Source organism: Mus musculus, chromosome 5 (assembly GCF_000001635.26).
Source record: "Mus musculus strain C57BL/6J chromosome 5, GRCm38.p6 C57BL/6J".
Lineage (NCBI taxonomy): Eukaryota > Metazoa > Chordata > Mammalia > Rodentia > Muridae > Mus > Mus musculus.
Window position 1 is genome coordinate 48429253 of NC_000071.6, and position 25937 is coordinate 48455189.

The 25937-nt window shown below is 38.2% G+C and overlaps 1 protein-coding gene and 1 long non-coding RNA gene across 12 annotated transcripts in view; one reads left to right on the forward strand and one right to left on the reverse strand.

Annotated features, from left to right (window-relative positions):
• The window catches only part of Kcnip4 (Kv channel interacting protein 4), a 1135620-nt gene that overhangs the window by 39750 nt on the left and 1069933 nt on the right, over nucleotides 1–25937 (reverse strand). The window lies entirely within an intron of this gene.
• Gm52772 lies at nucleotides 688–10996 on the forward strand. The gene is made up of 3 exons (XR_003955741.1): nucleotides 688–1255; nucleotides 4496–4693; nucleotides 10714–10996. It is a non-coding gene; the product is annotated as a predicted gene, 52772 (long non-coding RNA).

Genomic DNA, 25937 nt, shown 5'->3' on the forward strand with positions numbered 1-25937 from the left:
GTTGAACTTTTGCCTTCTAGCACACGAGCTACTTCTGAATCCTTGCTAACTTCATTAGACCTGTCTTTGATGAACTTCTAATATGAGCTTAGACACATTCCTCACTGGCTATGACAATGCTATTGAATGATTCTCCACTTCCGGTTGTAAAAAAATCATCCTAACCGAAGCTATAATCTTCTTGCAATTTTATTGCATCACATAACAGAATATGAAGACAAAAAATGAGTTCATGTTTTGAAATAAGTTTGGTAATGGTTTTTCCATCAGTGATTATCAAATAGATGGATAGAAACAGTTGAATTGTTTTGGGTAGATTCAGAGTTTGAAACACCTGAAGTATAACCAAAGAAGACTTGAGGGAGGGTAGGGGCTGGGCCAGATGAAGAAAACTAACTTTTAATGATTGCCCATGGTTTGCTGGGCACTGGGCCAGGCAGTGGAGAAGATGTCGTGTTCTCATTAAATCCTCATAACAGGTAGAGGAGGCAGATATTTTCCCACATGGTTTGCAACAAATGAGCTCAGTATAGGTTAAGGAACTTTGCCATTGTTAAGCAGAGGTTTAATCAGGGGCCTGAGATTTGAACTGGAGTTGGAGAACAGAAATTTAAATTTAACTGAGTTTTTTCATAAACATTAATTGTAACTATGAAAGCCAAAAAAAAAAAACATTGGATAATTTTATCACACTGCCTTTGAAACCCATGAATTCACTAAAACAAGAATAAGTTGTTATTTGTTAGACAGTTATTCCACTTATCTGGACCTGGGGCTGCAGGGACAAATCAGCAGGCAGATCCATACCTGCCAAGAGGCTTCCTTCAGCCTATTTCATTCTTGCATATTGAACACATACACACAAAGATCTAAGAAACTAATATTCTGAAACTTACTGGGCAGAAGACTGTGGAAAAGCTAGCTTTTTATGTCTGCATATGCATGTGCTCATTTGTGAGACAATACATGGCAAATGTGCATACATGTGTGTTGGGTGCACATGTATTCCTGTGTTTCTTTAGTCTCTCTTCTCTTATTACCAGCTGCAAGCTGGGGTTTCCTGGAGCAGCCCTGGGACTCTGAAGATTGGCTGTATGTCAAATTCGTGTTTATCCTGATGCATACATTCTGCCTATTGTAATGACTTGAGAAACTTTTATTTTCATTTGCTTTCTCCTGGTGGTTCTTCATGATTCTGAAGAAACAATTTGCAAGAGGGTCAGAAGATTGCATTACAAAGAAAGTCATTCTGCAGGTATGTTATTGTGCCCTGCCTCCAGATGAGAGTGCTACATGATGCCAGGCCTAGTTAATTTCAGCCATCAGCAACAGAACTCTTCACAGGGCTCTCTGCAGCTCAGGTGACAGTTGCCCTGGAACATTCTTTATGGTTTAATGTCATGTTGAGGCACAAGGGGGCAGTAGTGCCCTCTATGTTAACTGGAATCACAATTGCTGGGCCTTATTTTTCAGGGTTTTTCTTTCCCTAAGCCTGATGTATATCCAGCTACATTTCTTGCAAGAAAGCTATTTGTTCCTTAAGAAATGTATCAGTGAGCCTTGCTCCTAAATTGAATACCTAGAGAACTTAACTGTTTTAATGATAGGATGCCAGAGACGTTATTTCATACTTTCTTGATTATTACAGGGGAGCAGCTCAGCCTAAATGTATGTTCATCTTCTGGTGCTAGAGCCACAATTGGCTTTAATGACATTAATAATAATAATTATTAATAATAACAACAATAGTGGTGGTGGGAGGTCTTAGAAACAAGAAGAAAACTGATACAACAACAAAAACAAATTACAAAATTTGAGTGTGAAAATACTGTGTGTGTGGAGTCCCACCATACAGGCCTGCTTCATTGTTTTATTAGGAAGTAGTTTTAACCTTTGAAATTGGTATGCACATCTGTGGTTATTTACCAATGAGATTAAAATGAAGATAAGTCATACACAAACTGCAGCCACTTGGTATTGGGAAACACTGAAGCCATAGGCAGAAGCGGAGTGCAAGTGAATGTACGCTTCTGCTGTCTGCTCTTGTCTTCTATTCTGAAATGGGTCTTCCTAGCCCAACTAATACAGTCCAGGTAATCCCTCATAGTGATGCTCAGATGCCCACCCCCAAGGGGAGTCTTGACTTTGGATCTGACAAGATGACAGCTCACATTAACTATCAAAAGTATGTCTATATATTGGGAATGGAACCCAGGACCTCACTCACTGAGCCATATCCCCAACTCTCTTCAGTGTGGATTTTAGAAATATAGTCTGTATGGGAGGTCATGAAAAGTAAGTCAGAATTAAGGCAATAAATATTGCAGAGGAGGGCCTTCATGTGCAGCTTAGCTCTATTTGATAAGGTGAACACAAGCTGAGCATCGTCATTTTGTGACTGTGGTGATGAGTGCAGTGAGAAACTGTGGAAGGGCTAAGCCTGGAAGAACTCTAGAGACATCCAAAAGCAAGTGACTTTTAAAACCTGTAGGATACAGAGAAGCCAAGAAGAGAAAGATGAAAATCTGTGATGTGAACATCAACTAAAGAGATGGTCAATGTGTCCAACTGTGATGATCTCATACAGGTAACTCAAGATCAGCCATTCTTAAGGTGAAATATACAGTTTGCTATCAATATGTGTTAGATCTACATCTATGAATTCAACCACATATAGGGGACAGTTACACCTGTTATATAGGCATTTGGGGAGAACTGAGGGATCAATTGCATAATGTACTCAGTAAAAGTTCCAGTCCCATTAGATACATAGAGTAGTTCATTCATTCATTAGAATGGAGTTTCTAATTCTTTCATAGTATTTACTCCATGTATAATTATTTAGATCCGACTCTGCATGAGGCTGTCTTTAAAGAGAACCAACAGGAGTGGAGGGCAGGCCCGTCCTTGCCCCCTGTGGATTCTTGCTTCTCCTCAACTATCATGTTCTGGCAGAAGGTGAATTTATCACAGCTGGATAAAAGTGTTAGAAAATCTGAGAATCAAGATGTCTTCCTCTCATCTCCAAAGTTTGAAAAAAAAAAAAAAAAAGGCAAGAACACAGAGAAAACCCATTGCTTTTCTTAATAATATAGCTAACTCAGAATTGTTGATCTCTGTGTAGGAACTATTGTTGCGTCTGTTTTTCACTCCTATTAATGACAATGGTCGTAATTATTTTTGTGATATGTGCATGATTGAGTTGATTTTGGTGGGTCTGTTTCTTGCTGAAAGTCCTACTGGGGCATCCTTGATGATATTTTCAGAGTTAAATATATCATTAGGACTTAAGCTGTGGTAAGCAATAATAAGTTACAATTGCTCCAATTCTTTGCTTCAGTCTTTGATTGCTCAATTTTTAGGGATGTTGAAAAGCCATATCTAAGACTACTATTTCAGAAGTATCTTGAACTATATGCATATATAGAAGGAGTATAAATGGAGTTATGAGGGCTGGCAGGACTGGAGGCTATGAGAGGCAGGTAGCTCACTGCCTTCATATATTTACCGCAGGAACTGAAGTAGTAAAATCCTCTCTTTCTGTTCATTAACTACAATAGTTTAAATAGAACATATGCACTGGTTTATTGAATACATAAAAGTTGACTCCCCCAAAATACCCAGGGAGACTAGGCATATAAAAGAATCATTCAATAACTCAAGCCCTACTACTTCTGCTTCACAGCTGCATGTTTTCATTCTAAGAGCCTATGTATGCTCAAGACATTTATTTGCAAATATGGTAAAATTATTATTCCAATCAGCAAGAGAGCCTATTTGAAACTCTCTTTGGATGAGTCTGGGATATCAGCTCTTTCTCTAGGGATGCATACAGCTGAAGGTTTTATGTTCTTTACACACAAGGAAGAAAAACCAACAGTTCCTTGTAGTCACTCCCAGATACTTTTATTTTCTCATTTGTCAGTTGTTAACCTCACTGCTTCTCAGAAAGGGACAAGTATCTGAATTTAAATCATCATAACATTACACTTGGTTATCTCTATTGGAAGATGAAAAATTCAGGGGTGGTGTAGTCCTTACATAACCTCTCAACACACTGCCAACCTCTTCTGCTTTTCTATCCCCTAGGATCCCTAGGAAGATGAAAAACAGTTTCTCTGATTCTTAAAATGTTTAGCTGAAAATGGACACTTTTTGTCAAAGCAAAGAGTTGGAGCAATGGCAGTTTGTGTATTGTTTCTTACCACCCTTCAGTTTGCTCAACTGATGTGACTTTTTAAGGGACATTTTCCTAGTCCTACACTTAGAAAATGATTTGGGGGTGGGGGCTACTATTGTTCTGCTAAATAAATACAACAGTAAAATGATTTCTAATGATATATTGCTATATTCATAAATTAGGGCATAAGAGAAGTTTCACCTTTCAGTAGATGATAATTACTACAGAGACCCCCAGCTGGAGAATGTGTAGAGAGTGAGAGCTTAGAGCACTCAGTCCTGAGTCAGGTGTTTTTATCTTACTCCTTACTTCAAGGCTTAGGGATCTTCGTGTAAAAGAAAAGTATAATGGAAGAACCAGAAGATTGGAGATACAGGGAGAGAAGGAGAAAGAAAAGGAAGGATGGAAAGGAAGCTGAGCAGAAAAGTCAGAAAAGTCGTCATTCCTCACGAGACTGAAATTGGCCCAAGGCCATCATGTGACTATACCCTGATCCTTTTCTGGAGCTATCAGGTCAGCAAATGGGGCCAAGAAGTGGGAATGGGTGGGTAGGGGAGTTGGGGGGAGGTTATGGGGGACTTTTGGGATAGCATTGGAAATGTAATTGAGGAAGATACGTAATAAAAAAATATTAAAAAAAAAAAATGAGAGTAGTTTGAAAGCTTCCTGAACTTGCTGTTGGAATCCTGGCCCAAGTGTGTCTGCAGCTATGTGATTTCTCTCTCCTTTTAGGCAAGAGAGACAACTGTTCTTTTTAAAGTACAGTAAAATACTATGACTTGAATCTCCCCCCCCCCTCAAGGTGGTTCAAAATAAAGTTCACCAAGATAGTGTTAATTTTGTTCTTTGATCTCTACAAGATTAAGTAGAATAAACACAGTGTTTTTCCTTTCCTATTGATCAGTTTTAGTGTATAGGGAGAAAGAAAAAAGTTAAATGAGTCTCCATTTATCTTATTTATTATTTTGTATTTGGATCTCAGGTACATTTGGGTAACGTTTGTGTCATGAACTTTTGCAGTAATACAAAGATCAGGATGTCATTGTAACTGTGCAAATAAATAATAAATGAAAGCACAATAACACAGTATTCATAACCTAAGCTCATACACAGGACATTTAAAATCTTGAGGAAACTTAATGTCAGCATCATTCTTACTCATCCTAACTGAGTCTGATCACTGCTTTTCTCTAAGGCCTGTGCAGTAATAAAACTAAAGGAGAAAGACGAACAATATGAGCTGCCTTCCCGTTTCTCTATATGACTTTTATTATATGAAAAGATATCATTGAGATATAAAATTTGGTGGAACTGTGAACTTTCATTCTATTATTACTTAGGATTCTTTCTTGCCTATTTTCTTGATTAGTGCTACTGGTGTTGGGAACAGATTTATGGTTTAAAGTAATTCACAGACATAGCCCTACTTGACTGGTCCCCTTCCCCTTTCTACTCTCCTCTCTTTTCTCCTTCCCTGGCCTCTTGCTTTTCCCTTCCTCATTTCCCTTCTCATTTCTTTATCACGCTCTCTGCTCCCCACTTCTGTAAGCTTACTCTATCACTATTTCCACTCCAAACTATGGCTTTATGACCCAAACTGCTTCTCAATGATCTTTGCACATGGAAAGCTGGAGGTTGCATTTTCCAGCTAGAGAAAGATCACCATTCAAAACCAAATGCCCAGGACTTTGTTTCCTGATACATCTGGCAATTATTCAGATTACTGCACTTGATAACACATACAGTTCTCACGATGCTCTCTAAATTGTCTTAAGACAACTTTAAAGCACACTGGGGACAGTATATTTTGCATCTACTTACTATGCCTCTTATAATAATTTGATAAAAATGCCAATTTTTTTACAGAAAACTACAATGATGTAATAGAAATAGCAACATCTACTTTTCTTCATTATAGTCTTCTCCATTTTATCATATTTTTCTCATATGCATTTTAGTTTCATCAAATAAACCACTCATTATATAATAAGGAGAATCATCAAAATACTTATCTTGATACACTCCATTATATTCATATGTCAGGCTTTAAAGAAGTATATCAAGTCCAAAGTATACTGTGGGTTTCAAGTATCTGATAATAAGTAATTTCTTCTTAGTTTTGACTCTTGTGTATATTGGATGAGCTCTTTGGCCAAAAGAGTTAGTATTTGTCAGAGAGGGAACTATTAAGTAGAAATTAGAAAATCTACATTTCCTCTTTATTCTTTCCTTATCTTTTTTTCTTGCCTCGTGTAATCCCTGGACTATCATAGCATTTGTGTAAGTATGGGCTTAATGAAACATCCTTCATCTACCACAGTGGATGATCACAAGGGAGCATACTACTGTAAGGTGAAAGATGCTTTTTTTCCTACACGTTTAAGGACAACTATGTGTAGTTGTACTGTTTCCATGGTTTTTGTCCAGAGACCCATTTCTTATGAAACTGGTCTGCAGGGCCTTGTAAAACATTAACACATAGATGGCAGCTGATCTAGCTCAATTGGAAATGACCAAACTGTAATACTCTGTTGTCTCTGTCGCCACATTACATCCTGACAGGCAGTTCTCACATTTCAGAGTAGTAACCTGATTTATATCTGGAAATTTCTTTTCAAGCTCTCATATCTACTAACCAATTTGCTGTTGGCTGCAGTTTATCTTTTAGACAGCATTATTTGGATGAAAATGGTCTATTTGGACATTTTGGTGTTGCTGTCTGAGAGTGTTGTATAAGAGAATTAAATGTTGTGTTCTGGTGCCCCTTTAAAGATTTTCTTTTCTGCCTGCAATTTAATTTTCCTTTTAGAGCCTCCCTTCTGCTCTTTTCCTATAGACTTTATTGTGTAGCATGATTAAAGAAGCTCTCAATGAAAAGCCACTTTAGAATTAGGCAAAATAAGCACTTCACTCTACATAAAAGGATATTTCTGTGTACATTAACTTTAAGTGCAAAGCTATTAACTAATGATTAATTCACAATCTTCTCTCTAATTCCTGCTGAATCAAAGGTAGCCATTTACAACTTTTAAAAAGTTTATTGCTTATTGACCACACATACAAGTTATGTTATCAAAAATGTTATCCATCAATTCCTTTATATTTATAATAGTAAAATTATAGTACTTACCTATGTTACTAATATAATTTTTAATTGGACTTTTCATGTGGAATATTTTTCATTGAAAAACAAACATTTTATAAAGGAATTGTCCAAGTACTCATATATTTATAGGTTGCAAGGTTTAACTATCTGGCGATGTTTGAAAACCATTTATTATTTTTTTTAAGATTTATGTATTTATTTTTATGTATATGAGTACATACTATAGCTGTACCAGATGGTTATGAGCCTTCATGTGGTTGTTGGGGATTGAATTTAGGACCTCTGCTCACTCCTGTCGGCCCAAAGATTTATTTATTATTATATGTAAGTACACTGTAACTGGCTTCAAACACACCAGAAAAGGGTGTCAGGTCTCATTACTGGTGGTTGAGAGCTACCATATGTTTGCTGGGATTTGAACTCGGGACCTTCAGAAGAACAGTCAGTGTTCTCACCTGCTGAGCCATCTCGCCAGCCCCAAAGCTGTTTATTCTAAAATGTGAGTTTCTTCTCTACTGGTTAGAGTGATGTTAAAGGACTGCTATTCTATATTTTTTTCTGAAGTCCTTTATTTTTCTATCAGATTCTCTTCAGTTTATACTGAAGTTGCTCGTTTGTTTGCATATATGTGGCTTATTGGATTTGAAACTATGTGTCAGATGGAATGTTTTCATGCCTCATATTCGCTGCTAGATTCCTGTATCTAGCATAGAACCTAAGAAGTAACAGTCTGGTAAGTATTTGTAGTTGATTAATAAACTATAAATGGTGTGAGACTGAGGAGTTAATATCCCTATCATTGGAGAAAGGTGTAATCCACATAGCTACATACATTTTATCCTGACTAAAACCCTGAATGCTTCTGAAAATTGTCAAAGATGTTTTCCTGGATACTTGATGACTGATAGTTCCCTCCTTAATGGGGAATACATTGAATAGTAATCTACAACTCTTTCTCACACCAGATGAGCATAATGCTGTGTCACATTATCATTGCAGTGATCTATAGAAGAAGAGTAGAGAAGACAGAGGGCCAAGTACTATGGGACAGATACAGTTGTGAAAGTACATCACTAGACCTGGCATACAGGAATCTAGTGTCTCAAGGGAAAGCAGACTCCAGGCACTGGAGTTATGAACAATCATGAAGAAGGCTGAGTGATCACACAAGCAAAGGTTATAAATCACCTGCAAATATTAATAGTAGTTCTGTTTAAAAAAAAAAACAGGAGTAGCTCAATGTCATCAAGGAGAGGAGAATGGTATTTCAAAGATTAATCAGTAGGTAGCTAAATTCAGGCAGAGAAATGTGTTTTCTCTGACATGTAAAATGAGAATTCTGGAGATTTAAATTGTATACTGAAGAAGTAATCATATGGAAAATACTAACTAGTCATATGGAAAAATACAAAGAAAGTTAAAGACAAGCCATAAATTAAGCACTGTCTGCATACATGTCTCTATATAACATATCTTCCCCCAGATAATCTGAGTCTACTAAGTTAACAATTAAATAATTTATTAAAGCCCTACTATGTGTATTACAGTAGTGTGATGGTTTGTATATTCTTGGGCCAGGGAGTGGCACCATTTGGAGGTGTAGCCTGGTTGGAGTAGGTGTACCTCTGTGGGTGTGGGCTTAAGACCCTCACCCCAGTTGCCTAGGAGTCAGTCTTCCACTAGCAACCTTTGGATGAAGACGTAGAACTCTCAGCTCTGCCTGCGCCCTGCCTGCCTGGATACTGCCATGCTCCCACCTTGGTGATAAAGGACTGAACCTCTGAATCTGTAAGCCAGCCCCAAGTAAATGTTTTTTATAAGACTTGCCTTGGTCATGGTGTCTGTTCACAGCAGTAAAACCCCAACTAAGACAAGTAGCTTTCTGCTTAAGTGTCTGGCAGCCCTCTCTTTAGCACAGCTGTAAGCATGCTGCTTATAGTGAAGAATCCAAGAGGAAAGGAATTTCCTTTCTCTAAAGTGCTTATCTTCCCATGAAACTTAGCAAGGGTCTTTCATGTTAAAACTGTCCGGTAATGAGGTTATTCCTTTAGCTTAAGAATCATCATATTTGTCAGTAATATTTTGTTAGACCACTGAGATTTTCTATAATCAAAAAAAATATCTCTGAGAGATCCAGAATTTTTACATTTGAATTTGTCACAAAGGACAAACGCTAAGAGATACAGCCTTTACAGACTCAAAAACATAAGAGAGATTTCAGATAAAAGCACTTCAAAGCAATGTAAGAAAATATATTCATGACTTAAAATGGGGCTATTTATAAGAAATATACTGCAAGCATTTTACATAATTTTGTCTTTTTCCTAAATTCATCTCCTTGGTCAGTTTTCTTCCATAACTTCAGTAGGCTTGGCCAAGTGTTGTGCTTTGAGCAACCGTGAAACTGCTGCAACTAGATAACATACACTTATAATCCCAATGATAGGGAAGCAGAATGCAGAGGAAACAGAATTCTAGGTTAGCATGGGCCGTGTGTTAGTCTCAGGAAACCTGCTATGACAATAGGTTGAAACCTACTGGTTCTTTGTAATAGCTTTCTGCTGCTCTTCCCCTGCTGTGTGCAGGCAGGCAGGCTGGCTGGTCCCTTGCCAAGCACAAGACATTTATAAGATTCTAGTCAAGATCATTGAGGCTCCAACTTAAAATGACACATGAGTGAGCTGTACAGACAACTGAGGCATAAGGAGGAGAGCTGTTGAGGCAGGTCACAAAGAAATATTTATATCTATCCCCTAAATATAGGGAGGTGGAACACAAAATAATGAGCTAAACAAAAAATTTATTTGTACCTATCCCCTAAATATTGGGAAAGTTTGCTACAGAGAAAAAGCTAACTTTTGCTGAAAGTTAGCACCTAGAAGTTGTAGAAGTTAAGTACTTCCATGAAAACAAACTTACTAAAATATGCAACTTTTGCTTTTGAGCTAGAAAGTAGGTGGGAGCTATAAAAGCAGTAGAGTTTTGAAAAATGGCCAGTTGACAGTTGAAGTGTAAAAAATAAAACCGAAGTGTTATATATGACCAGAAAGATGAGAAAATGTCCATTTAAGTAACTTGGAGGATATGCCATGTGCCTAGTAATCCTATGCATCATGGCATATATAGTGATGCAGCATTGGGAATGCTAGTTAGGATTATAGCAGTTGCACAAGGTGAGAGACACAGAGAGTCAAAGACACAATTGATAAATTTGTCTCCATTAATTTTAGCCTGTCCTCGTTTCCATTTTAAGTTTTGTTTACTCATTTCTTAACTTCCTTCTCAGAAATCCCTTCAGTTTCTAAATCGCAGCTTTAGTAGTGTCGACCTAGCGAGTCAAGCTAGTGTGTCTATTTTCTTAAACTTGAAGTTACTACACAGTTTTGAGCAGTCTCTTTCTGTTTTTGTTTTTTGTTTCTTTTTAAAGAAGCTGGACACCGAGGACTGGAGGAGCAGAGGGGATTGCAACCTCATAGGCAGAACAACATCGGCTGTCCGGACCCCCAGTGCTTCCAGAGAGTAGACCTTCAACCAAGGAGTGTACAGGGAGGGATCCGTGACTCCAGATACATAACATAGCAGAGGATGGCCTTGTCTGACATCAACAGGAAGGGAGGCCCTTGGTTCTGCAGAGGTTTGATGCCCCAGCATAGTGGGATGGTAGAACAGGTGGGGAGGGGCAGTGTGGCTGAGTGGGGGAGAACCCTGGTGGAGGCAAAAGGGAGGGGGGGGGAAGAGGGTGGATGTGGGATGGGGGCTTGGTGGATGGGTAACCTGGAAGTGGGATATCATTTGAGATATAAACAAATGGAATTATTAATGAAAAATAAAAAGAGAAAATGAACCACACCAAGAGCAGAAATGACAGCTCTTGCTGCTGAGGATGTGGTATAAAAGGGGCACTCATTCCTTGCTGGTAGGAGTGCAAATTCATACAGCCACTATGAAAATCAGTGTGACAGTTCCTCAGGAAGATGACAACTGATCTACCTCAAGATCCACTTATAACAAAACTCTTGGGCCTAGAACCAAAGGACATTTTCTTTTCTAACAGAGAGAAACTTACTCAACCATGTTCACTGCTACTCTATTTATAATAGCCTGAAACTTGGAAAAACAAAAACAAAAACAAAACCTAGATGTCCCTCAACAGAAGAGTGGGTAAAGTAAATGTCGTACATTTATACAGTGGAGCATTACTCGGCCATTAAACAAAAATGGCATCATGGACATTCTAGGCAAATGGATGGAACTAGAAAAAAAAATCATCCTGAGTATGGTATTCCAAACCCAGAAAGACAAATATGGTATTCATTTGATTATATAGGGATATTAGCTGTGAATTCAATGGTAACCAAGCTACAAGTGTGAGAGACTTTTACTTTTTTTAGTAAGAGACTAAAGGAAGCAGATAAATCTCCTTAGAACAGGGAAATGAAATAGAAAGTTCTACATGGAAGGGGTGGACTGCACCAGTAGGATCAAGTGAGAGAGAGGAAGGAGGTTGTAAGAGGGAATGCAGAGAAGATGGCTAAAATTGTTATTTGATAGGTAGTACAGAAACTTAAGACAGGTAATACACTAAATGATATACATATGTGAAGGTGATCTAAATGAAATCACCAAATAATGGGGGTAACAGAGTCCCATATGACTACATCTTGTCACCAATTGCAACTTCCAGTACTGGGAATGGGTTACATCAGTTGTTGGCCAAACTGGACCCATAGGAATCCCCCAACAGCCAGGCTGTTGCCAAGACTATAGGTTGCTCTCTATAAAATGACATCAGGGCTCCATTTCTGAAGACAACACTTATACAACTCATTTTACATGGAGATGGTGAGTCTGGTGCCTACATAGAGCCTTCAGCACCTACATAATAGCATCTTTGTCATGGGAACAGACTCTGTACACAAAAAAGAGAAAGTAAGCCAGCTGCAATCCCTTTATATGTAATGGTGTAGTGCCATCAAGGTGGCACAGAACTAGTGGGCATAACCACCTAGTAACAGATTTGACTTAGAGCACAGTCCAGGGGTATGGTTCCATTGTATATTTATTTATTTGTTTGTTTCTGGGGGTTATGATTGCATTGTTTTTTTTTTTGGTTTTTTTTTTTTTTTTGAGAACGGACTTAAAGTTTGGTGGTAAGAAAGAGGGGAGAGAATCTAGAAGGATTTGGGGGAGGAGAAAAATATAATCAAACTTTATTTAAATTACATATTTGTTTTAAATAATAATAAAGAATGAAAGAAACACACAAATTTTGTGTCTTCTAATTGATGCTGACAAGTTTATCTTAAATAGTCTGCTCTTTAGTAAAAAATCTACTATTAAATGTAAGTGGCACAGGATTAAGTAAGCATTTGTCATTATATTGTCTATTTCTTATTCAATAGTTCTGGCTCCTATTCGTAGTTTATTTTTTCCACTGTTGAACTTTTTCTCTTCCTATTGGGTTTTTCACAAGTTAGTTCACAAGTGAACATAAAGCCCAACATCACAGAAGGATACAAAAATCTACCTTTTAACTAATGTACCACAAATAAAACATAAGATATATAAATGTGCATATGTGCCTATGTATCACTGATGACTTGAATTAACCTCACTCACATGTATTATTAAAGTCCATAATGTTAGTTTAATGCTGGAATTTTTAACAACCATTGAGATGTATCTTTTGTCATTGTCAGAATGAGTAAATGCATACAAAGTGCTTAGAATAAAGAACAGGGTAACACGTGAGGTGTTTTCCCCTTTGAGTTTAAGTATGACATTTCTGCAGACAAAACTTACCAATTTAGTATTCATAACATACTTTCCTGTTCAAAATCATGAGAATCCAATTTTGATATATTTGTTAATTTAGTATTCATTCTGACTTGGAAATCTCACAGCCTGAAGTAGCTTATCGCTTGTCCATGTTGCCCAGAACATGGGGCAAAAGGGTTTCTAATCTTTATTTTGGAACATAATATTTCACATGGATTCTGGATGAGTAAGTGAAATACACAATTATTCTGCCTTTGTGCAGAGTACTGAACACTGGGGTATAAAGGCAGGCAGCACATTTTAATTTTTTTTTACTACTACCATTACCTAAAATAATGATCTATATATGGAAGGAGTTAGGTGGCAGAGTAACCAAGAAATACATTCTCAAACATTTTAGGATCCCCAATAGAAATAGTTTCAACTGAATATAAAATGCTCAAAGTAGGCACAGTGAATATTGATGGATGGCCATAGCCCAGATTTCATCATCAGTTGACTATGTGAATACTGAATTTCTCAATAAATAGCTTTTATAACAACATCTGTACTCAAGGAACCTTGTGCATTGTGTAAAGGCTACATTTTCAAAAACAGCAACCTCATATTTTCCATTTCCCAAGTCATGAGATGACCTCTGTTGCTCTGATGCTGAAGATGGGAGGACAAGCCCTCTAGCCCTCAATGACTTTGGGTTCTGTAATAATATTTTCCATTGCCAACTTTTACAATAAATATAAAAATTCAATTTCACTGCTACAAACTGGGAAGGGCTCAAGCGTCACTGAGTTTTTCTCAAAGGCTATTTTCTGATTTTTGTCTACATTTGTATTCTGCACATTCAATGGAGTGAAGTAATAGCATTTTTCTCTCTGCCAGAGAGGCTATTGCAGAGGTACACAGATGTAAGATTATAAAATATATTTCACAAACCATAAAGAAAAAACAAAATGATTTATTGGTTTTGAACCACTGGGTCTTTCATCACAATAATCAAATGTGCTTGGGAATATCAAGAAAGGACCATCTATGTATGATAAGGGAGTCCACTGTGAGAATTCTTCCTTCCATGGCATGGTAGAATGGATTTATCAGCCAAATTGACTTTGTAGGCATATTTAGTCTCATCTCTTCCTACTTTAAGTTGAGAAGGGAAGCCATACTTCCTGAGTAGAATCGAAAACAACTAATAAGATTAATTTATTCAAAATGCCTATTTGTGTTGCTTTTGTACTATTCTGAGCCTTCATTTTTTTTTTCTGCTTTATATATTCCCTCTGATTTCCTATAAAATTTCTATCCTATGGGTGATCTGACTCTCAATGACTGTAAACATTATTGTTAGCCTAGATATCACTGCTTATCCACAAATGCTGTTGCCTGCTTCCTAACTCATCACTATCACTACCATTGTGCCAGTGTCTGCTCTTTGGTTCTTTCTCTATCGTCCCCATCTTCTTAAGCAGGTAACAGACTCAGAATGTAGGAGTTAACCCCAAATTCTTCTTTTAACTTCATCCCTTCTTGCTTCTTCTATGTGGTAGCAAAGTATTTGTTTATTTTTCTCATCTTTTTACTGCTCGCCCTAATATATTTCAGACTGTAATTACTGTATTAACTCCTTGCACACACGTGGAAACTAGACATAGAAATGCATAGGCCCCATACCACTTACTAATTTTTAAAAAACATTTTAATTTATTTTCTATCCCAATCACAGCCCCCTCCTTCCTCTCTTCTAAGTTCCACCCTTACAAATTCTTCCCCCACATTGCCCCTTGGATACCATCTCACCCTAGGGCATCTAGACCCAGTATGTCTAGGCACATCCAAATGAGGCCCAACCAGAAAGACCAAGTAGGGCAGAATGGGATAAAATGGCAGAAAACAGAGACCGAGCCCACCCCGTTCCATTTGTGTTCAGCCTGGTTAATACTTGGATGGGAGACTGCCTGGAAATACTGTGGGGTGCTGTAGGAAAATGTGGCAGGATGTAGATTAAGATAAATGGGCTATCTGAAGTTATAGCAAATGTGCAGTTTGGTGTCCATGTGGTTACTCACTCCATACTTATAAATCAGTACCTCTACAGCTCTGGAAAGTGGCTCCATCACATTTATTCTCCACTTAATCATCTGTTGTTATAATCATGTCCTATTTTTGGCTGCTTAAAATAATTTTACAATTTTAATATACTTTTGTCACTTGGTACATGGGTGTGTACATTCAGAAGGGACAAAAAATGTTAAAGAAAGAAAATGATAAATTACTAGGAGTGAGGCTGGAGGTAAGTAAAAATTTTAAAAGGAAGATAAGGTGGAGATCACTTTGTAGAGCTGCTTGTGGATCAAGCAGGAGCTTACCCTGTGAGCACCAAGCACTTCACTACCGAGCCACATCCCGAGACTCATTGTAATCAACATCTGTGTAACCGTTATCATTATACTCAACCCTAAAAATCAGTATGGGATAATTTTAGATATGCAATTTTCTCTTGATCATTAATCCATGTGTTTTTATATTACTTTCACTATTACTTATTTAACTATGTAGATAGTAGCATATGTTCTGAGAAATTTCATGTATAAATAATCAGTTTTACTTCAGTAACTGAAGCAGCGGCACCAAGATAAGAAAGGATAGGAGTGGGTTTTGAACCAAGGGCCTGGGTTATGAACTCTGTCAAGTTCTTCCACGAATACCAAATTTTATGGGAATAAACTTGCAAAGGTGGTTGATATCAATCGTGGGCATATATTATATATGATGAATTATTTTGCTTTTCTGAAATATAGTTGCTCTTCACAATGTGGATATAAAGAGAATTCACTCCAGGCAGAGCAGATCCACGTCCCTGGGAATTATCATGGTTCTGCCAGCATGGCGGTCTGCGGCCTTAGTTGATTTCTCACCATTTTTTCTTTTTTTGAAAAAACTGATCTTGATTTGCACAATGGCCTTCCTAGCGTTTGAAATTCATTAAGACCATGCATGCCATTCACAGTTGATGTTAGTCTTTGTGTTTTTCATTAGCTCAGGTTGATCCAAACAGAATTTTGGCAACAATTCAAACTTTAACACAAGAGTGAAGTTTCCATAACCACATGACAGTTTCCAGTATAGGTGCCGAGTGAGAGCAAGCTAAACTCATCAGGCACTGAGATATAAGGCCCATGAGTCAAGTGAAGGGATGATTCCTGGCCATTTCATGTGATGCAGACTCGTGTGATGTTTTTCAGAAGCAGACCCGTGAGAGGACACATGATGTTAGGAAAGAGTATACGTAGGGCCCAACAGACAGTGACAAAGTGTTTGCATAGCTGGGGTGCAATGCTGCTTTGGTCTCAAGTATTCTCTGATCTTTACTGCATTGAGAGACACAGCAGAGAACTTCTGGCATTCCAGCTGGTTCTGGTCCCTCCCAATTTGGCAGAGGTCTGGCTGTTTCTACTGGATCTTGCCACCGCTGCTTATTTGTGTTTGGTGACACTTTTTAAACTGGACTGCTGGTATCCTGACAATGTAGATTGAAATTGCCCCCAAAGAACTACTTCTGAACAGGTCTACATTCCTCTTGTCCTATTTATTATCTTTTCTTCCCTGTCTTGGGATGGTGGGCTAGAAAGGGGGGTAGAAGTGTTTGAGGACCCTTATTAAAGTAGGTTTTGAAAAATGTAAGCCTGCATTCAAGAATGGTTTTTATAATCTCGAGTACTGGAATTAGAAAATGATATAGAAGGTGCAGCCGAAACACATGGGTCCCACAAAGTCTAAAATATTTACTATGCAGCACTTTATAGAATATATTTACCGATCCCTGTCCTGGAATATCTCTGCCTATGTTTTGCATGAAAACACAAAATTGAAAATATCTTTTAGAAGGTTTTAGGATCATAAAACCATGCGGAGGAAGAAAACACAAACTTAACGTCTCCGTGAAAATGTGATCATCTAACCATTGCAGAATATTTGTGATATAAAAGCACACCCATTAGTGAAGAGAGCCACAGCCAATACTGTTAATAAAGCCTGATGCAAATCCCTCCCAGCAGTGCTGAAAAGATGATAGCAAGGAAAGCAATGAGCTTCCTATGCTTGCTGTAGGTGTAGCAGCAGATTTCGGAAGTACATAGTATGTAACTCTTTCAAATGTATCCCAAGGATGTCAAAATATTCAAGTTCAAACAGGAAATGGCTAGGCAACTCGGAGTACAGATCAGCTGTCTGGCTTTCTGTGGTTCTGACCTGAGACGCAGAGAGATGGGTGCCCTTTTCATTTCATTTCATTTCAGGATGATGTTGAATGTGTGAGATACCCTGCTGTTCACCTGAAAGTGCTCAGCTCATTGCTAAGTTCATGCCCAGCTGTCTCACTGTGGAGGACAGCCTGTAATAAGCAATGTGACAATGCAAAGTCCAGCAGGCAAGACGAAACATGTGAAGGGAAACACTTGATGCAATGAAGGTGGTGACTCTACTGCTGACTCCCGTGCTTCTGCTCACATAATATTAATATAAAATTATCAGTAGACACACCAGGGATGGCAAACCAGCAATGAAATTACATCAGTAGGTGGTAAGGTAACATTTCCTGTATGATATGTTTAGCAACTAGATGCATTTTTCCCTAAGAAAATGCTCTATAGATTCATTAATAAACCTGTTTTAAAAGAATGTAATTATTTATGTTTATGTAATTATATTCATAAGCATGTACTAGGTAGTTAAAGAGGCTCACTATTTAGGAGCACACATTTCCACATTCAACTCTGCTGGCTAAACATTTTGCCAGAAGTTCTATTCAGTGGAGATTTTGTTTTCTTTTAATGATTTCTTTCTTTATTTTTATTTTATGTGCATTGGCATTTTTGCCTGCCTGGGTGTATTGCTGTGTGAGGGTGTTGGGTCCCCGGAACTGGAGTTACAGGCAGTTATGAGCTGCCATGTGGGTGTTGGGGATTGAACCCGGGTCCTTTGGAAGAAGTGCTCTTTAACCACTGAGCCACCTCTCCAGCCCCAGCTTAGATTTTAAAGCAATGCTCAGTCATTTATCTACCACACCTAACCTATGACTTGTCCCCTCTCACACACAGCAGAAATGGTTAAGTTGCTGAGGTAAGGAACTGGTATCTTTTCTTTTGTGATTTCTTTTTTCTTAACTTTTAAGATTATAATTACAACATTTCTTACTTCTTTTTCTCCCTCTAACACCCCTCCCATTCAAAAATTTTTTCTTTGCTCTTTTTTCAATGTCATGGCCTCTTTGTTAATTATTTGTTGTTACATGCATATGTGTATATGGATGTACATATATTTTCCAAAATATTGCCTAAGTCTGTACAGTGCTATATGCGTGCACATACATGAGTGGGCGTGAGCGTGTGTGAGCACTTGTGTCTCTGTGTGTGTGTTTATGTGTGTGTGTGTGTTTTCTTATGTACAGCAGATAGCTTGTGGATGGGATGAAGACATATCTCTTAAACAAGCCCTTGTGCACTGTGTCCAGTGGTAGACCTAAAACAGCTTGTTTGTGATATTGCTATGGACATAGTTTGTGGTAGAAAAAGACACTGATTTAGTTGCCTGACAACTCCAGTGTCAGCAACCATCCATACTCTACAATTACTAGGACCTGAGTTAGCTTTCTCAATCTAACAAAAGGCCTGCCATAGACATCTTGAAGGGAGGCCAGCTTAGTTTTGGCTAAGGATTTCAGTCTGCAGTAGTGAGGAGGATCAGAACAACCTGATCTAGGCAGCTTAGAAGCAGAGGGAGACAATGCCCCTGTCTTAAAGGGGCAGGGCATCTTCTACCATTTTCATTCATTCCAGAAACATCCAGCCTATGGGTTGGCTGGTGCTGCTCACATCCAGAACAAGTTTTTCTATCCTTGTTAATTCTCTCTGGAAACGTCCCAAACAGACTCAGAGGAGTGCTGCTGAGTCCACACAAGGTGATAATAGAGAAAATTTGCTCTCATGAAGCTACTGTGAGAGGCCAGAACATGGAAATTTTATTAGTATGAGGAGATTCAAGAGCTAGAGCCTGGATCCCCTCCCCTGCACTGCCTCCCCTCCCTCCTCCTCCCACTCTCTCCCTTCTCCTCCCATGCTCTCCTCTCCCCTCCCTGTTAACTCCTCTCCTCTCATCATCTTCTCTCCCCTTCCCTCCCCATCCCTTCTGCCTCCTCCCCTCCACCCACTCTTTTCCTCCCCTCATTCCCTTCCTTTTCCTCTCCTCTTCTCTCCTTGTCTGTCTTCATGTATTCTTTTGCCTTGACCTCTGACATAAATTAAATAAATTCCCTTTGATCAGGATATATAAATTCTATCGTCTCTAGCTGCCAATTGTATATTAGGATGAGCTTCAATAAGTTTTGATTGACAGTAAGAGGGGGCCATATCCTGCTTTACCATTATCAGTCATGGGTGAAAGTATGTTTTCTTGCAATTTTGTATGGAACTAGTATCATCAAAATTTGAAAAGCAGGAAGCCTTGGCAAGCAGGGGTGGCAAGCAGGGGTGGCAAGCAGGGGTGGCAAGCAGTGGTGGCAAGCAGTGGTGGCTCATCTCAGGAGTTGTTCTGTGTTGATGCTGTTTGTACTCTCCTACTCTGCAGCTGGAATTCAGCCCCCACTCTTAAATCAGATGTCAAAAGACTTCTACCTGCTGTGGTGCTGACAAGGATTCTGCATAAGCCAGGCATGCAGAAGCAGTCAGAGAACCCTGCTTTTCCCCAGCAGTGCAGCTGGGTACATGAAATTATGTGCACTAGGCCTGACTCATTCCATCCACAGTGAGTCCAGAGAGGGCCATAGCAACTGCAGCAACTTGGCAACTGGGACCATTTAGCTTCACTCTAGCCCCCCCCCCCCCAGCACAGGCTGTTCATCACCTGAAGCAATTTTCCTCATGGTTGCTGTCACAGGGGAAGAAAGACCGAAAAAAACAAGCCATTGTTCAAACTGAAAGTCATTTTGTAGCTAAATCAAGATGCTCGGATTCATCTTTTTGTTTTTTATTTTATTGTACCCACTGGCGTCTCTTGATAGATCTGATTTGATTTCTGTTTTCATTTTAAGTCTTCTCTCTGACCTCAGATCAGAGACAATCTCAATGTCAGTGTGATTTGATTGGCTTATTTGTCTGAGTTCATGGGCAAAACCTCAAAAAAGAGAAAGGGCAGTAGAAGTGTCGGGGGAGGTGTGGAGAAAATGTTCATGAAAATATAAAACTATTAGGTAGATATTAGTGCTTGTAATCAAAGGAGTAGAACTCATTTATTTGAGTTGACTTTTACTTGGTATGAATGATATAGTCATGGCTTTAGAGGGCAGCGTATATCCTAGAGGCATTCTCAAGAACATACATAACCAGCTCAGGATAATTTGGATGACTCTGATTAAGTTTCTATTACTTGAAGCCTAAGGCTTTCAGTTTAAGCATGAGTTTTGATACAGGTGGTATGCTTATGTCTATGTGGCCATCTATATATGGAGAGAGGAGACGAACTACAAGATGTTTTTAAGTCATTCTGTGAGGAAGCTTCAATGGGGTGCTAAGGACTTATGTTTTTAAATGAGGACCCAATGCTGTCAGACTTTACTTGCAGAAAGGTGGTGGTTGGTCACCAGGTACTTCAGAGACTGAAGAGAGAGGATAAATGGAGGTCACGTTGAGTTTTGAAATGGGCGAAGTCTTTATCTACAGTTCTGCATCTTATAGTGCGCAAGGACGAATGATGAGACACATATCTGTCTCCCAAAATAACTCACCAGTGAAAGAACCTCCAAATGCATGATCTAAAGATGGAGAACAATGAAACGTGTCCAGGAGGAGGTGAGAGATAGATAGATGTGGAGTTTGCAGAGGAATAGAGGTCAATAGGATCAAGAATGATCACAGGAGAAGACAGAACTTGTGAGTTGAACCATTAGAGTGAAAAGAACATTAAAGTGTTGTTTCCCTTCACGGGTCAGATCCAGAAGCCAGACTGGAGATTTCTGTGAGTGAGCCATGAAAACTGGAAAGGACAGAGTATTGAGAAAAAGAAGATAGAGCTCAGATAACAGTTGAAGAGCTCATGAGGGTAAGGAAAGTCCAGTTTCTTTTTGGATTCTTTTTTTTTTTTTTTTTTTTTTTTGGTGAAATTTTTGTGTAGGGAAGAGTTTAACCCACTTGAAAGACGTAGTAAAAGAGAAGCTGTTCCCTGAGGGATGAGAGAGAAAGACAGTACAAGTGGTACCAAGCATGCTGGTGTGGGTGAAACAACAGCCTGGAAAGGAAGAGGCCAGAACATTGAAGAATACTAAACACAACGCTGCAGAGGGAATTAGGAATAAAAGAATAAAGAAAATGATTGAAATGAATTATACACTGTAGCCTGCTCATCCAGTAGCCATGCTATATCCCTTTCCTTAGGGTGTAGAAACGAAGCTTATATCTTTTGCCCATGGAATGTGCCCTTAGGGAAGGGTGCTTCCTTCCCAAGTTACAGAGGATAACTAACATCAATTGAATCAGCATGTTTCTCCCTTTCACTGGGAGATTAATTAGTTTGTGGAGGGATATTTTCAAGTTTGGGTCCAAGTTTGGGTCAAATGTTCACTTAGTAAATCTCTGCTGATGGCTCTTCTGGGATTATTTTGTTCCATGTTAAACAAATTTACGCTTAAACTTTGTACTTTAAATAAATGCAGGATACATGGGATTAAGGAAACATCTGGTAAACATGAGTCTCATAATAATTAGGGTGGAGGATAATGGGAAATGTGAGGATAATGACCAAAGTTGAGTGTCCTTCCTCTGAAAGGGCTTTTTCTCCAATTTCCTGTTTGGAGATAGACAGATATTTTCCACTGTGTTAACCACTTCCATTTGTGTTGTCTGATATTTCATTCATAAGTATGTACATGTAAAGGATATAACAGAGGAAAACCATCTTCATGTTTTCATTAATATACAGAGGAAGTAATATGCTAGGGGGAAATCAAAGCACATCTGGGATCCATGTGGGATAGGGCTTTATGGAAAATATTAGGAAGTACACCTGAGACATTGAGAGCATTTGGAAGCTAACAGACTAACACAAAGGAAGGCAATGATAAAAACATAATCAAAATATAGAGTTGAATGTGGCCAGAGGGGCTTCTAACATTTCTAGTCTGCCATAAGAGGTAGAAAAGAAGAAAAATCTGTGTGGAGAATCAATTCACTTTTCAGGTGGATGATGAAAAATAGAATCAAGTGCAAGCTAAGAGGTTGAATGAATCAATGGGGTGGGGGGCAAGGACAATGCCTGCTAGAGGACGTGAGTCAATATCAAGCATGAATGGGATTGGGGAGGGATTGAGGTAGAGGTAGTTGCTGTGATAACATGAATATGAGCTTGGATACCTTGCACCCATGCACAAAGGACCCTGTGTGGTAATGCCTTCATCTATAACATTGGCACTTTGGAAGGCTGATAACTGATACACGTTGATACATAACCGATAATAGGATAATAACTGATATATCTATGACACAACCCCTACATCTAAGGCTCAGGGAACATTGTGAAAGAGGAGGCACAAAGTCTGTAAGAGCATCTGCTATAATATAGTGTCTTCTATATATGGCAGGGAAGCCATACCCCTGAAGCCTCAATAATTTTCTTTAGTTATTAGTATTACATATGTATGTATATGTAACACTAATATATGTACAGTAATTAATAATATTATATATATATATATGTAACACCAATATTTAAAGAAATAAAAGCTTGTAAATTTGAAAGGAAGTTAGAGGGAGGGATATAGGAAGTACTTGAGGGAGAGAAGAGGGAGAGAAATGATATAAATATAGCATGCATGCATAAAATTATAAACAAAAAGTTTTTAAAAGAAAAATCAAATTATATAATTTCCAAGAAATGAAAAATAAAATAAGGCAAGCCTTGGCATACTTGGGAAGGCTCTTGCATGTCAGGCTTGCATTCATGACTCCTTGACTTATGATAGTTTTACAACCCACTAAGCCCACTGTTGATTTTGAAAACAAAATGAGAAAGCTTCCTTTGGTGAATGTTTGGAGACATCTGTGTTCCTTTTTGTCTAATGTCTCATTGCTTGTGGTGAGCCAGAGCATCGTGGGAGATGGATGGCGAGCAAAGCTGCTCCCTTCATGGTAGTCAGGAAGCAGAGAACATGTAACAAGGATAATGGCTTCTTTAACTCTCTATTTAATTCCTCTTGGGTCTCCCCTACTGGATGATGCTATACTTATTCACAGTTGTCCTTTGTACTTAAATCAACTCTGACAATGCCCTCTAAGTCACATTAGAAATGAGTTTTACTAGGATCTTAGGAACTTCTCAGTCCAGTCAAGTTGATGATCCCTTCTAAACATCATAGCTATGATGACACTCACTAATGCCTTGGTATTCAAAGAATTATGGTAAAAAGGATTATAAGCATTAGTCAATTATTTTTCAATCACATTTTATAAGCTTTGCTTGATACCATAGAGAAAATGAGTTGTAGCAGCCTTCAGGTCTATAAAGCTTCATATGATGATTGAAATTTCACAAGACTTAAGAGAAGTGTAGCAGAGAAGCTCAGAAGCCGAAGAGACAAAGAATAGTTGGTTCCATTGGTTGCCATGACCCTCAGAAATTTCATTTCAAGGCCAGGGGTATCTTTACCTCAGCTGCTAGTCAGTTCTGAAAACACCCTTACTGCCATGAGACATAATCTCTCACTGAACTAGAAGCTCATCTATTTGCTTAGGTTGGCTGGCCTTTGGGTATCCATCTATCCCTGCCCCCACAATGGCAGCATTGTAGGCATATGTAACCAAGCTCAGCGTGTTTACTTGGATGCTGGGCATTTGAATTCTGGCCCTCACTCTCTTACCTACTCTCTCAATCCCTCAAGATCTAATCAGCAAAATATTGATCAACTAATGAATCAAGTGGTAGTAGCATTCAGTGGAGTGTACTTATGCTTGTCAACATTAAGGATGAACAAATGATTAACCTTGGAAGAGAAAGAAATTCTCCTTTCAGAAACACAGAAGTATCTTAAGTCGTTCTTTACTTTCTATATTTTAGCAGTAAGACACAAGACAATTTGAAAGTCGAATAACTTTCGAGCTCATGCCTCCAAAGCCACATTGCTATGACACCTGTGGAAAGCTTGGTTCGGGGTACACCCTTAGAACTATTGTCAGAAAATGGAGACGCCAGAGCTTTTCCTAAGATACCTTGAAATTGAAATTTCACTGTCTCCTTTCCAAGACTGCAGAAAGAATGCTTTCGGGAGTAACTGCCTTAACTTCAGAACTGTGGCTGACAAGAGAGCTGCAGACACCAGGGACAGTTCCTTACAAAGCAAGCTCTGAAGGAGCAGCTTGGGGGCAGGATGAAAGCCCCTTCAGTTGTCATGGGATGTGAAACCAAGTTTCCTTGTTCCCTGTGGGTGTCTGGCTGGAAGGTCTAATTCCCTGTTATTATGGTCTTCCATTGAGTTAGGAAAATATGTTCATGGGAGAATGACTAGTCCCCAAACACAGAGCAGAAGATCCTGAAGCAGTTCTCTCATCTTGAGGATTTATTAACTCAGTAAGTCTGCATTTAGACAGGGCCAATTTGTCTTTTTAAACTAACTAGAATATTTTACTTGAAACTTTTAAACAAAAATGAAAGAGATTTGAAAACTTTACAAAACTGTGGGGATATTTTATAGGTTGTTATCAACAAAGAAATTTTTCATCTTTTGAAAATCACATGTATTTTTAAGATTTGTAGATAATATAATTTTGTTTTCTGTAATGCAATTTTTTTTGAATTCCAAAATGTTGTCAGATACTTAGTTTCACATAATTAACAAAGGCATTGCCAAACTTAGCCATCCTTTTTGTGGTGAACACTCAGTTATCACTTTTGTTGTGAGCTCTTATTACACGCACTGCTCATTTTAGGGTAGAGCATTTTGAAATCGAGTCTCAGGAAGTAACACAGAATGGCTTTAAATTCAATCATTTTGCTTCAGATGCTTAAGTGTAAGATTATAGGTGTTTACGACCATGCCTAGCTTCTCTTTACATTCTCTAGAAAGATAATATATTATCATTAATAATAGTCATTTGGATATATTATAGGTCTCTAGAAATACATTTTCCTTATCTAACAGGAAATACTTTAATCAAATATTCCCATATCTTCTCCTGCTGACATATTTTAGCCTTTGCTGACCATCATTAGACTCAGTACTTTTAAAGCTTTATCTTTATTAAAATCAAGGATTCACTATTTGAGCTCAGTTAGCTGCTATTTTCTTTCTTGGTAAATTGAATTTGCCTTGGCCTAGAGGACATAGAGATATGATTGTGGAAATACATCCATGCAGAAATAAACAATCAAAATCATGCTTTGAAGTTCAGATTGGTTTAATAGAATGTTTTAATTTAGAAGCATTCAAAGGAATTTTAATAGAGAAGGAAAAGAGTGACTATTTTATTCATGGCAACCATTAGCAAGTAGTATTAGGTTAGCCACATTATCTGCTGAGAAAACACTTTTGTAAAGAACTGTAAATCTCTGGAGAGGCAGGAATATTAACAAAGACTGAAAACATACATACAAGTAAAGTTATACAAACCAAGAACGTTGTATTTATGTATGTAGAAACACACACACACATGCAAATTATGTGTGTTTAATAATGTTTGTAATAAATTTTAAATAATTAAAAAATTATGTAACAATGATTAAAAAAGAGAGATGATGAATTTTAAAGAGAACAATGAGGGGCACATGAGAGATTTTGAATGGAGGCAAGGGAAGGAGGAAATGTTATTATATTATAATCTCAAAAAAATAAAAAAATAA